This window comes from Pelobates fuscus, chromosome 7 (assembly GCF_036172605.1).
Source record: "Pelobates fuscus isolate aPelFus1 chromosome 7, aPelFus1.pri, whole genome shotgun sequence".
Lineage (NCBI taxonomy): Eukaryota > Metazoa > Chordata > Amphibia > Anura > Pelobatidae > Pelobates > Pelobates fuscus.
Genome location: NC_086323.1, coordinates 15164948 through 15175508, shown reverse-complemented (window position 1 = coordinate 15175508; position 10561 = coordinate 15164948). Strand labels below are relative to the sequence as shown.

The following is a 10561-nucleotide window of genomic DNA, read 5'->3' as shown; positions in this document are numbered from 1 at the left end:
TCTCTCGGCAAAGCCCTGCAGCTGTCAAGAATGCCAGAGCCTGAGGCATGCTTTGCCCGCAGTCAAAGATGCTGACATCATAAATAGGGAACCAAAACTTTTTCTTTTTTTCGCAACAGCTTGGTGCTTAGAACCTCTTGGATCTCTGTTTAAGAAGTTTCTTCTACTTTTGTACAAGTTTAGCACAGCCAGTGTAAACTGGGCCTGAAAAAGTTGAGTGAAACTCGTGTTCGTTCCTCTCCACGGAAATCTTTAGTAAAAGGCAAAAGATTTATTCAATCTGAAGAGAAACCAGAGTATAAAGTCCATCCATCTGACAGCAGGCAAGGTGCGGAACCTGCCTTTTACACGTATGGTGAGCAACCCTACATTAAACTGTAACTTGGAGAATCTGCCATAAATATTAATGACCCCACTAAATATGTAAAAAAAGACAAAATATCTGGTGTTTTTTTACGCTTGTATCATATTAACAGCAAAGGGAAGAGGAGCACAGCTGCTTGCAGTGCAACATGGGTATTCAAATGAGGCATGCCCACTGCTGACACGCCCCTAAATGCATGCTTGGTCTCTCGGCAGAGCCCTGCAGCTGTCAAGAATGCCAGAGCCTGAGGCATGCTTTGCCCGCAGTCAAAGATGTTGGCATCATAAATAGGGATCCAAAACTTTTTCTTTTTTTCGCAACAGCTTGGTGCTTAGAACCTCTTGGATCTCTGTTTAAGAAGTTTCTTCTACTTTTGTACAAGTTTAGCACAGCCAGTGTAAACTGGGCCTGAAAAAATTGAGTGAAACTCGTGTTCGTTCCTCTCCACGGAAATCTTTAGTAAAAGGCGAAAGATTTATTCGATCTGAAGAGAAACCAGATTATAAAGTCCATCCATCTGACAGCAGGCAAGGTGTGGAACCTGCCTTTCACACGTATGGTGAGCAACCCTACATTAAGCTTTAACATGGAGAATCTGCCATAAATATTAATGACCCCACTAAATATGTAAAAAAAGAAAAAAATATCTTTTTTTTTTTTTTTAGCTTGTATCATGTTAACAGCAAAGGGAAGAGGAGCACAGCTGCTTGCAGTGCAACATGGGTATTCAAATGAGGCATGCCCACTGCTGACACGCCCCTAAATGCATGCTTGGTCTCTCGGCAGAGCCCCGCAGCTGTCAAGAATGCCAGAGCCTGAGGCATGCTTTGCCCGCAGTCAAAGATGCTGACATCATAAATAGGGAACCAAAACTTTTTCTTTTTTTCGCAACAGCTTGGTGCTTAGAACCTCTTGGATCTCTGTTTAAGACGTTTCTTCTACTTTTGTACAAGTTTAGCACAGCCAGTGTAAACTCGTGGTCGTTCCTCTCCACGGAAATCTTTAGTAAAAGGCGAAATATTTATTCAATCTGAAGAGAAACCAGAGTATAAAATCCATCCATCTGACAGCAGGCAAGGTGCGGAACCTGCCTTTTACACGTATGGTGAGCAACCCTACATTAAGCTGTAACTTGGAGAATCTGCCAAAAATATTAATGTCCCACTAAATATGTAAAAAAAGAAAAAAATCTCTGTTTTTTTTTTAAGCTTGTATCATATTAACAGCAAAGGGAAGAGGAGCACAGCTGCTTGCAGTGCAACATGGGTATTCAAATGAGGCATGCCCACTGCTGACACGCCCCTAAATGCATGCTTGGTCTCTCGGCAGAGCCCTGCAGCTGTCAAGAATGCCAGAGCCTGAGGCATGCTTTGCCCGCAGTCAAAGATGCTGACATCATAAATAGGGAGCCAAAACTTTTTCTTTTTTTCGCAACAGCTTGGTGCTTAGAACCTCTTGGATCTCTGTTTAAGAAGTTTCTTCTACTTTTGTACAAGTTTAGCACAGCCAGTGTAAACTGGGCCTGAAAAAATTGAGTGAAACGCATGGTTGTTCCTCTCCACGGAAATCTTTAGTAAAAGGCGAAAGATTTATTCGATCTGAAGAGAAACCAGAGTATAAAATCCATCCATCTGACAGCAGGCAAGGTGCGGAACCTGCCTTTTACACGTATGGTGAGCAACCCTACATTAAGCTGTAACTTGGAGAATCTGCCATAAATATTAATGACCCCACTAAATATGTAAAAAAAGAAAAAATCTCTGTTTTTTTTAAGCTTGTATCATATTAACAGCAAAGGGAAGAGGAGCACATCTGCTTGCAGTGCAACATGGGTATTCAAATGAGGCATGCCCACTGCTGACACGCCCCTAAATGCATGCTTGGTCTCTCGGCAGAGCCCTGCAGCTGTCAAGAATGCCAGAGCCTGAGGCATGCTTTGCCCGCAGTCAAAGATGCTGACATCATAAATAGGGATCCAAAACTTTTTCTTTTTTTCGCAACAGCTTGCTGCTTAGAACCTCTTGGATCTCTGTTTAAGAAGTTTCTTCTACTTTTGTACAAGTTTAGCACAGCCAGTGTAAACTGGGCCTGAAAAAATTGAGTGAAACTCGTGGTCGTTCCTCTCCACGGAAATCTTTAGTAAAAGGCGAAAGATTTATTCGATCTGAAGAGAAACCAGAGTATAAAGTCCATCCATCTGACAGCAGGCAAGGTGCGGAACCTGCCTTTTACACGTATGGTGAGCAACCCTACATTAAGCTTTAACTTGGAGAATCTGCCATAAATATTAATGACCCCACTAAATATGTAAAAAAAGACAAAATATCTGGTGTTTTTTTACGCTTGTATCATATTAACAGCAAAGGGAAGAGGAGCACAGCTGCTTGCAGTGCAACATGGGTATTCAAATGAGGCATGCCCACTGCTGACACACCCCTAAATGCATGCTTGGTCTCTCGGCAAAGCCCTGCAGCTGTCAAGAATGCCAGAGCCTGAGGCATGCTTTGCCCGCAGTCAAAGATGCTGACATCATAAATAGGGAACCAAAACTTTTTCTTTTTTTCGCAACAGCTTGGTGCTTAGAACCTCTTGGATCTCTGTTTAAGAAGTTTCTTCTACTTTTGTACAAGTTTAGCACAGCCAGTGTAAACTGGGCCTGAAAAAGTTGAGTGAAACTCGTGTTCGTTCCTCTCCACGGAAATCTTTAGTAAAAGGCAAAAGATTTATTCAATCTGAAGAGAAACCAGAATATAAAGTCCATCCATCTGACAGCAGGCAAGGTGCGGAACCTGCCTTTTACACGTATGGTGAGCAACCCTACATTAAACTGTAACTTGGAGAATCTGCCATAAATATTAATGACCCCACTAAATATGTAAAAAAAGACAAAATATCTGGTGTTTTTTTACGCTTGTATCATATTAACAGCAAAGGGAAGAGGAGCACAGCTGCTTGCAGTGCAACATGGGTATTCAAATGAGGCATGCCCACTGCTGACACGCCCCTAAATGCATGCTTGGTCTCTCGGCAGAGCCCTGCAGCTGTCAAGAATGCCAGAGCCTGAGGCATGCTTTGCCCGCAGTCAAAGATGTTGGCATCATAAATAGGGATCCAAAACTTTTTCTTTTTTTCGCAACAGCTTGGTGCTTAGAACCTCTTGGATCTCTGTTTAAGAAGTTTCTTCTACTTTTGTACAAGTTTAGCACAGCCAGTGTAAACTGGGCCTGAAAAAATTGAGTGAAACTCGTGTTCGTTCCTCTCCACGGAAATCTTTAGTAAAAGGCGAAAGATTTATTCGATCTGAAGAGAAACCAGATTATAAAGTCCATCCATCTGACAGCAGGCAAGGTGTGGAACCTGCCTTTCACACGTATGGTGAGCAACCCTACATTAAGCTTTAACATGGAGAATCTGCCATAAATATTAATGACCCCACTAAATATGTAAAAAAAGAAAAAAATATCTTTTTTTTTTTTTTTAGCTTGTATCATGTTAACAGCAAAGGGAAGAGGAGCACAGCTGCTTGCAGTGCAACATGGGTATTCAAATGAGGCATGCCCACTGCTGACACGCCCCTAAATGCATGCTTGGTCTCTCGGCAGAGCCCCGCAGCTGTCAAGAATGCCAGAGCCTGAGGCATGCTTTGCCCGCAGTCAAAGATGCTGACATCATAAATAGGGAACCAAAACTTTTTCTTTTTTTCGCAACAGCTTGGTGCTTAGAACCTCTTGGATCTCTGTTTAAGACGTTTCTTCTACTTTTGTACAAGTTTAGCACAGCCAGTGTAAACTCGTGGTCGTTCCTCTCCACGGAAATCTTTAGTAAAAGGCGAAATATTTATTCAATCTGAAGAGAAACCAGAGTATAAAATCCATCCATCTGACAGCAGGCAAGGTGCGGAACCTGCCTTTTACACGTATGGTGAGCAACCCTACATTAAGCTGTAACTTGGAGAATCTGCCATAAATATTAATGACCCCACTAAATATGTAAAAAAAGAAAAAATATCTGGGGTTTTTTTTAAGCTTGTATCATATTAACAGCAAAGGGAAGAGGAGCACAGCTGCTTGCAGTGCAACATGGGTATTCAAATGAGGCATGCCCACTGCTGACACGCCCCTAAATGCATGCTTGGTCTCTCGGCAGAGCCCTGCAGCTGTCAAGAATGCCAGAGCCTGAGGCATGCTTTGCCCGCAGTCAAAGATGCTGACATCATAAATAGGGAACCAAAACTTTTTCTTTTTTTCGCAACAGCTTGGTGCTTAGAACCTCTTGGATCTCTGTTTAAGAAGTTTCTTCTACTTTTGTACAAGTTTAGCACAGCCAGTGTAAACTGGGCCTGAAAAAATTGAGTGAAACTCGTGTTCGTTCCTCTCCACGGAAATCATTAGTAAAAGGCGAAAGATTTATTCGATCTGAAGAGAAACCAGAGTATAAAGTCCATCCATCTGACAGCAGGCAAGGTGTGGAACCTGCCTTTCACACGTATGGTGAGCAACCCTACATTAAGCTTTAACTTGGAGAATCTGCCATAAATATTAATGACCCCACTAAATATGTAAAAAAAAGAAAAAAATATCTTTTTTTTTTTTTTTTTTTAGCTTGTATCATGTTAACAGCAAAGGGAAGAGGAGCACAGCTGCTTGCAGTGCAACATGGGTATTCAAATGAGGCATGCCCACTGCTGACACGCCCCTAAATGCATGCTTGGTCTCTCGGCAGAGCCCTGCAGCTGTCAAGAATGCCAGAGCCTGAGGCATGCTTTGCCCGCAGTCAAAGATGCTGACATCATAAATAGGGATCCAAAACTTTTTCTTTTTTTCGCAACAGCTTGGTGCTTAGAACCTCTTGGATCTCTGTTTAAGAAGTTTCTTCTACTTTTGTACAAGTTTAGCACAGCCAGTGTAAACTGGGCCTGAAAAAATTGAGTGAAACTCGTGGTCGTTCCTCTACACGGAAATCTTTAGTAAAAGGCGAAAGATTTATTCGATCTGAAGAGAAACCAGAGTATAAAGTCCATCCATCTGACAGCAGGCAAGGTGCGGAACCTGCCTTTTACATGTATGGTGAGCAACCCTACATTAAACTGTAACTTGGAGAATCTGCCATAAATATTAATGACCCCACTAAATATGTAAAAAAAGACAAAATATCTGGTGTTTTTTTACGCTTGTATCATATTAACAGCAAAGGGAAGAGGAGCACAGCTGCTTGCAGTGCAACATGGGTATTCAAATGAGGCATTCCCACTGCTGACACACCCCTAAATGCATGCTTGGTCTCTCGGCAGAGCCCTGCAGCTGTCAAGAATGCCAGAGCCTGAGGCATGCTTTGCCCGCAGTCAAAGATGCTGACATCATAAATAGGGAACCAAAACTTTTTCTTTTTTTCGCAACAGCTTGGTGCTTAGAACCTCTTGGATCTCTGTTTAAGAAGTTTCTTCTACTTTTGTACAAGTTTAGCACAGCCAGTGTAAACTGGGCCTGAAAAATTGAGTGAAACTCGTGTTTGTTCCTCTCCACGGAAATCTTTAGTAAAAGGCAAAAGATTTATTCAATCTGAAGAGAAACCAGAGTATAAAGCCCATCCATCTGACAGCAGGCAAGGTGCGGAACCTGCCTTTTACACGTATGGTGAGCAACCCTACATTAAGCTGTAACTTGGAGAATCTGCCATAAATATTAATGACCCCACTAAATATGTAAAAAAAGAAAAAATATCTGGGGGTTTTTTTAAGCTTGTATCATATTAACAGCAAACGGAAGAGGAGCACAGCTGCTTGCAGTGCAACATGGGTATTCAAATGAGGCATGCCCACTGCTGACACGCCCCTAAATGCATGCTTGGTCTCTCGGCAGAGCCCTGCAGCTGTCAAGAATGCCAGAGCCTGAGGCATGCTTTGCCCGCAGTCAAAGATGCTGACATCATAAATAGGGAACCAAAACTTTTTCTTTTTTTCGCAACAGCTTGGTGCTTAGAACCTCTTGGATCTCTGTTTAAGAAGTTTCTTCTACTTTTGTACAAGTTTAGCACAGCCAGTGTAAACTGGGCCTGAAAAAATTGAGTGAAACTCGTGTTCGTTCCTCTCCACGGAAATCTTTAGTAAAAGGCGAAAGATTTATTCGATCTGAAGAGAAACCAGAGTATAAAGTCCATCCATCTGACAGCAGGCAAGGTGTGGAACCTGCCTTTCACACGTATGGTGAGCAACCCTACATTAAGCTTTAACTTGGAGAATCTGCCATAAATATTAATGACCCCACTAAATATGTAAAAAAAGAAAAAAATATCTTTTTTTTTTTTTTTTTTTTAGCTTGTATCATGTTAACAGCAAAGGGAAGAGGAGCACAGCTGCTTGCAGTGCAACATGGGTATTCAAATGAGGCATGCCCACTGCTGACACGCCCCTAAATGCATGCTTGGTCTCTCGGCAGAGCCCCGCAGCTGTCAAGAATGCCAGAGCCTGAGGCATGCTTTGCCCGCAGTCAAAGATGCTGACATCATAAATAGGGAACCAAAACTTTTTCTTTTTTTCGCAACAGCTTGGTGCTTAGAACCTCTTGGATCTCTGTTTAAGACGTTTCTTCTACTTTTGTACAAGTTTAGCACAGCCAGTGTAAACTGGGCCTGAAAAAATTGAGTGAAATTCGTGGTCGTTCCTCTCCACGGAAATCTTTAGTAAAAGGCGAAAGATTTATTCGATCTGAAGAGAAACCATAGTATAAAATCCATCCATCTGACAGCAGGCAAGGTGCGGAACCTGCCTTTTACACGTATGGTGAGCAACCCTACATTAAGCTGTAACTTGGAGAATCTGCCATAAATATTAATGACCCCACTAAATATGTAAAAAAAGAAAAAATCTCTGTTTTTTTTTAAGCTTGAATCATATTAACAGCAAAGGGAAGAGGAGCACAGCTGCTTGCAGTGCAACATGGGTATTCAAATGAGGCATGCCCACTGCTGACACGCCCCTAAATGCATGCTTGGTCTCTCGGCAGAGCCCTGCAGCTGTCAAGAATGCCAGAGCCTGAGGCATGCTTTGCCCGCAGTCAAAGATGCTGACATCATAAATAGGGATCCAAAACTTTTTCTTTTTTTCGCAACAGCTTGGTGCTTAGAACCTCTTGGATCTCTGTTTAAGAAGTTTCTTCTACTTTTGTACAAGTTTAGCACAGCCAGTGTAAACTGGGCCTGAAAAAATTGAGTGAAACTCGTGTTCGTTCCTCTCCACGGAAATCTTTAGTAAAAGGCGAAAGATTTATTCGATCTGAAGAGAAACCAGAGTATAAAGTCCATCCATCTGACAGCAGGCAAGGTGCGGAACCTGCCTTTTACATGTATGGTGAGCAACCCTACATTAAACTGTAACTTGGAGAATCTGCCATAAATATTAATGACCCCACTAAATTTGTAAAAAAAGACAAAATATCTGGTGTTTTTTTACGCTTGTATCATATTAACAGCAAAGGGAAGAGGAGCACAGCTGCTTGCAGTGCAACATGGGTATTCAAATGAGGCATGCCCACTGCTGACACGCCCCTAAATGCATGCTTGGTCTCTCGGCAGAGCCCTGCAGCTGTCAAGAATGCCAGAGCCTGAGGCATGCTTTGCCCGCAGTCAAAGATGCTGACATCATAAATAGGGAACCAAAACTTTTTCTTTTTTTCGCAACAGCTTGGTGCTTAGAACCTCTTGGATCTCTGTTTAAGAAGTTTCTTCTACTTTTGTACAAGTTTAGCACAGCCAGTGTAAACTGGGCCTGAAAAAATTGAGTGAAACTCGTGTTCGTTCCTCTCCACGGAAATCTTTAGTAAAAGGCGAAAGATTTATTCGATCTGAAGAGAAACCAGAGTATAAAGTCCATCCATCTGACAGCAGGCAAGGTGTGGAACCTGCCTTTCACACGTATGGTGAGCAACCCTACATTAAGCTGTAACTTGGAGAATCTGCCATAAATATTAATGACCCCACTAAATATGTAAAAAAAGAAAAAATCTCTGTTTTTTTTTAAGCTTGTATCATATTAACAGCAAAGGGAAGAGGAGCACAGCTGCTTGCAGTGCAACATGGGTATTCAAATGAGGCATGCCCACTGCTGACACACCCCTAAATGCATGCTTGGTCTCTCGGCAGAGCCCTGCAGCTGTCAAGAATGCCAGAGCCTGAGGCATGCTTTGCCCGCAGTCAAAGATGCTGACATCATAAATAGGGAACCAAAACTTTTTCTTTTTTTCGCAACAGCTTGGTGCTTAGAACCTCTTGGATCTCTGTTTAAGAAGTTTCTTCTACTTTTGTACAAGTTTAGCACAGCCAGTGTAAACTGGGCCTGAAAAAATTGAGTGAAACTCGTGTTCGTTCCTCTCCACGGAAATCTTTAGTAAAAGGCAAAAGATTTATTCAATCTGAAGAGAAACCAGAGTATAAAGTCCATCCATCTGACAGCAGGCAAGGTGCGGAACCTGCCTTTTACACGTATGGTGAGCAACCCTACATTAAACTGTAACTTGGGGAATCTGCCATAAATATTAATGACCCCACTAAATATGTAAAAAAAGACAAAATATCTGGTGTTTTTTTACGCTTGTATCATATTAACAGCAAAGGGAAGAGGAGCACAGCTGCTTGCAGTGCAACATGGGTATTCAAATGAGGCATGCCCACTGCTGACACGCCCCTAAATGCATGCTTGGTCTCTCGGCAGAGCCCTGCAGCTGTCAAGAATGCCAGAGCCTGAGACATGCTTTGCCCGCAGTCAAAGATGCTGACATCATAAATAGGGATCCAAAACTTTTTCTTTTTTTCGCAACAGCTTGGTGCTTAGAACCTCTTGGATCTCTGTTTAAGAAGTTTCTTCTACTTTTGTACAAGTTTAGCACAGCCAGTGTAAACTGGGCCTGAAAAAATTGAGTGAAACTCATGGTCGTTCCTCTCCACGGAAATCATTAGTAAAAGGCGAAAGATTTATTCGATCTGAAGAGAAACCAGAGTATAAAGTCCATCCATCTGACAGCAGGCAAGGTGTGGAACCTGCCTTTCACACGTATGGTGAGCAACCCTACATTAAGCTGTAACTTGGAGAATCTGCCATAAATATTAATGACCCCACTAAATATGTAAAAAAAAGAAAAAAATATCTTTTTTTTTTTTTTTTTTAGCTTGTATCATGTTAACAGCAAAGGGAAGAGGAGCACAGCTGCTTGCAGTGCAACATGGGTATTCAAATGAGGCATGCCCACTGCTGACACGCCCCTAAATGCATGCTTGGTCTCTCGGCAGAGCCCTGCAGCTGTCAAGAATGCCAGAGCCTGAGGCATGCTTTGCCCGCAGTCAAAGATGCTGACATCATAAATAGGGATCCAAAACTTTTTCTTTTTTTCGCAACAGCTTGGTGCTTAGAACCTCTTGGATCTCTGTTTAAGAAGTTTCTTCTACTTTTGTACAAGTTTAGCACAGCCAGTGTAAACTGGGCCTGAAAAAATTGAGTGAAACTCGTGGTCGTTCCTCTACACGGAAATCTTTAGTAAAAGGCGAAAGATTTATTCGATCTGAAGAGAAACCAGAGTATAAAGTCCATCCATCTGACAGCAGGCAAGGTGCGGAACCTGCCTTTTACATGTATGGTGAGCAACCCTACATTAAACTGTAACTTGGAGAATCTGCCATAAATATTAATGACCCCACTAAATATGTAAAAAAAGACAAAATATCTGGTGTTTTTTTACGCTTGTATCATATTAACAGCAAAGGGAAGAGGAGCACAGCTGCTTGCAGTGCAACATGGGTATTCAAATGAGGCATTCCCACTGCTGACACACCCCTAAATGCATGCTTGGTCTCTCGGCAGAGCCCTGCAGCTGTCAAGAATGCCAGAGCCTGAGGCATGCTTTGCCCGCAGTCAAAGATGCTGACATCATAAATAGGGAACCAAAACTTTTTCTTTTTTTCGCAACAGCTTGGTGCTTAGAACCTCTTGGATCTCTGTTTAAGAAGTTTCTTCTACTTTTGTACAAGTTTAGCACAGCCAGTGTAAACTGGGCCTGAAAAATTGAGTGAAACTCGTGTTTGTTCCTCTCCACGGAAATCTTTAGTAAAAGGCAAAAGATTTATTCAATCTGAAGAGAAACCAGAGTATAAAGCCCATCCATCTGACAGCAGGCAAGGTGCGGAACCTGCCTTTTACACGTATGGTGAGCA

The 10561-nt window shown here is 42.3% G+C and overlaps 19 non-coding genes across 19 annotated transcripts; all 19 read right to left on the bottom strand.

Annotated features, from left to right (window-relative positions):
- Positions 1 to 186: 186 nt before the first annotated feature.
- LOC134569719 (U5 spliceosomal RNA) lies at positions 187 to 300 on the bottom strand. Its single transcript, XR_010084388.1, has one exon. It is a non-coding gene; the product is annotated as a U5 spliceosomal RNA (small nuclear RNA).
- Positions 301 to 754: 454 nt separating this feature from the next.
- Positions 755 to 868, bottom strand: LOC134569819 (U5 spliceosomal RNA). Its single transcript, XR_010084486.1, has one exon. It is a non-coding gene; the product is annotated as a U5 spliceosomal RNA (small nuclear RNA).
- A 434-nt stretch (positions 869 to 1302) lies between these two features.
- On the bottom strand, positions 1303 to 1414 carry LOC134569982 (U5 spliceosomal RNA). Its single transcript, XR_010084639.1, has one exon. It is a non-coding gene; the product is annotated as a U5 spliceosomal RNA (small nuclear RNA).
- Positions 1415 to 1868: 454 nt separating this feature from the next.
- LOC134569447 (U5 spliceosomal RNA) lies at positions 1869 to 1982 on the bottom strand. The gene has a single exon (XR_010084124.1). It is a non-coding gene; the product is annotated as a U5 spliceosomal RNA (small nuclear RNA).
- A 452-nt stretch (positions 1983 to 2434) lies between these two features.
- LOC134570257 (U5 spliceosomal RNA) lies at positions 2435 to 2548 on the bottom strand. The gene has a single exon (XR_010084897.1). It is a non-coding gene; the product is annotated as a U5 spliceosomal RNA (small nuclear RNA).
- Positions 2549 to 3002: 454 nt separating this feature from the next.
- Positions 3003 to 3116, bottom strand: LOC134569856 (U5 spliceosomal RNA). The gene has a single exon (XR_010084521.1). It is a non-coding gene; the product is annotated as a U5 spliceosomal RNA (small nuclear RNA).
- A 454-nt stretch (positions 3117 to 3570) lies between these two features.
- Positions 3571 to 3684, bottom strand: LOC134569818 (U5 spliceosomal RNA). Its single transcript, XR_010084485.1, has one exon. It is a non-coding gene; the product is annotated as a U5 spliceosomal RNA (small nuclear RNA).
- A 434-nt stretch (positions 3685 to 4118) lies between these two features.
- Positions 4119 to 4230, bottom strand: LOC134569981 (U5 spliceosomal RNA). Its single transcript, XR_010084638.1, has one exon. It is a non-coding gene; the product is annotated as a U5 spliceosomal RNA (small nuclear RNA).
- A 455-nt stretch (positions 4231 to 4685) lies between these two features.
- On the bottom strand, positions 4686 to 4799 carry LOC134569894 (U5 spliceosomal RNA). Its single transcript, XR_010084557.1, has one exon. It is a non-coding gene; the product is annotated as a U5 spliceosomal RNA (small nuclear RNA).
- A 462-nt stretch (positions 4800 to 5261) lies between these two features.
- Positions 5262 to 5375, bottom strand: LOC134569520 (U5 spliceosomal RNA). Its single transcript, XR_010084195.1, has one exon. It is a non-coding gene; the product is annotated as a U5 spliceosomal RNA (small nuclear RNA).
- A 454-nt stretch (positions 5376 to 5829) lies between these two features.
- Positions 5830 to 5942, bottom strand: LOC134569526 (U5 spliceosomal RNA). Its single transcript, XR_010084201.1, has one exon. It is a non-coding gene; the product is annotated as a U5 spliceosomal RNA (small nuclear RNA).
- Positions 5943 to 6397: 455 nt separating this feature from the next.
- Positions 6398 to 6511, bottom strand: LOC134570430 (U5 spliceosomal RNA). The gene has a single exon (XR_010085059.1). It is a non-coding gene; the product is annotated as a U5 spliceosomal RNA (small nuclear RNA).
- A 462-nt stretch (positions 6512 to 6973) lies between these two features.
- LOC134569938 (U5 spliceosomal RNA) lies at positions 6974 to 7087 on the bottom strand. Its single transcript, XR_010084600.1, has one exon. It is a non-coding gene; the product is annotated as a U5 spliceosomal RNA (small nuclear RNA).
- Positions 7088 to 7540: 453 nt separating this feature from the next.
- Positions 7541 to 7654, bottom strand: LOC134570429 (U5 spliceosomal RNA). Its single transcript, XR_010085058.1, has one exon. It is a non-coding gene; the product is annotated as a U5 spliceosomal RNA (small nuclear RNA).
- A 454-nt stretch (positions 7655 to 8108) lies between these two features.
- Positions 8109 to 8222, bottom strand: LOC134570428 (U5 spliceosomal RNA). Its single transcript, XR_010085057.1, has one exon. It is a non-coding gene; the product is annotated as a U5 spliceosomal RNA (small nuclear RNA).
- A 453-nt stretch (positions 8223 to 8675) lies between these two features.
- Positions 8676 to 8789, bottom strand: LOC134569619 (U5 spliceosomal RNA). Its single transcript, XR_010084292.1, has one exon. It is a non-coding gene; the product is annotated as a U5 spliceosomal RNA (small nuclear RNA).
- Positions 8790 to 9243: 454 nt separating this feature from the next.
- On the bottom strand, positions 9244 to 9357 carry LOC134569861 (U5 spliceosomal RNA). Its single transcript, XR_010084526.1, has one exon. It is a non-coding gene; the product is annotated as a U5 spliceosomal RNA (small nuclear RNA).
- Positions 9358 to 9818: 461 nt separating this feature from the next.
- LOC134569519 (U5 spliceosomal RNA) lies at positions 9819 to 9932 on the bottom strand. Its single transcript, XR_010084194.1, has one exon. It is a non-coding gene; the product is annotated as a U5 spliceosomal RNA (small nuclear RNA).
- Positions 9933 to 10386: 454 nt separating this feature from the next.
- Positions 10387 to 10499, bottom strand: LOC134569525 (U5 spliceosomal RNA). The gene has a single exon (XR_010084200.1). It is a non-coding gene; the product is annotated as a U5 spliceosomal RNA (small nuclear RNA).
- Between the last annotated feature and the right edge of the window lie 62 nt (positions 10500 to 10561).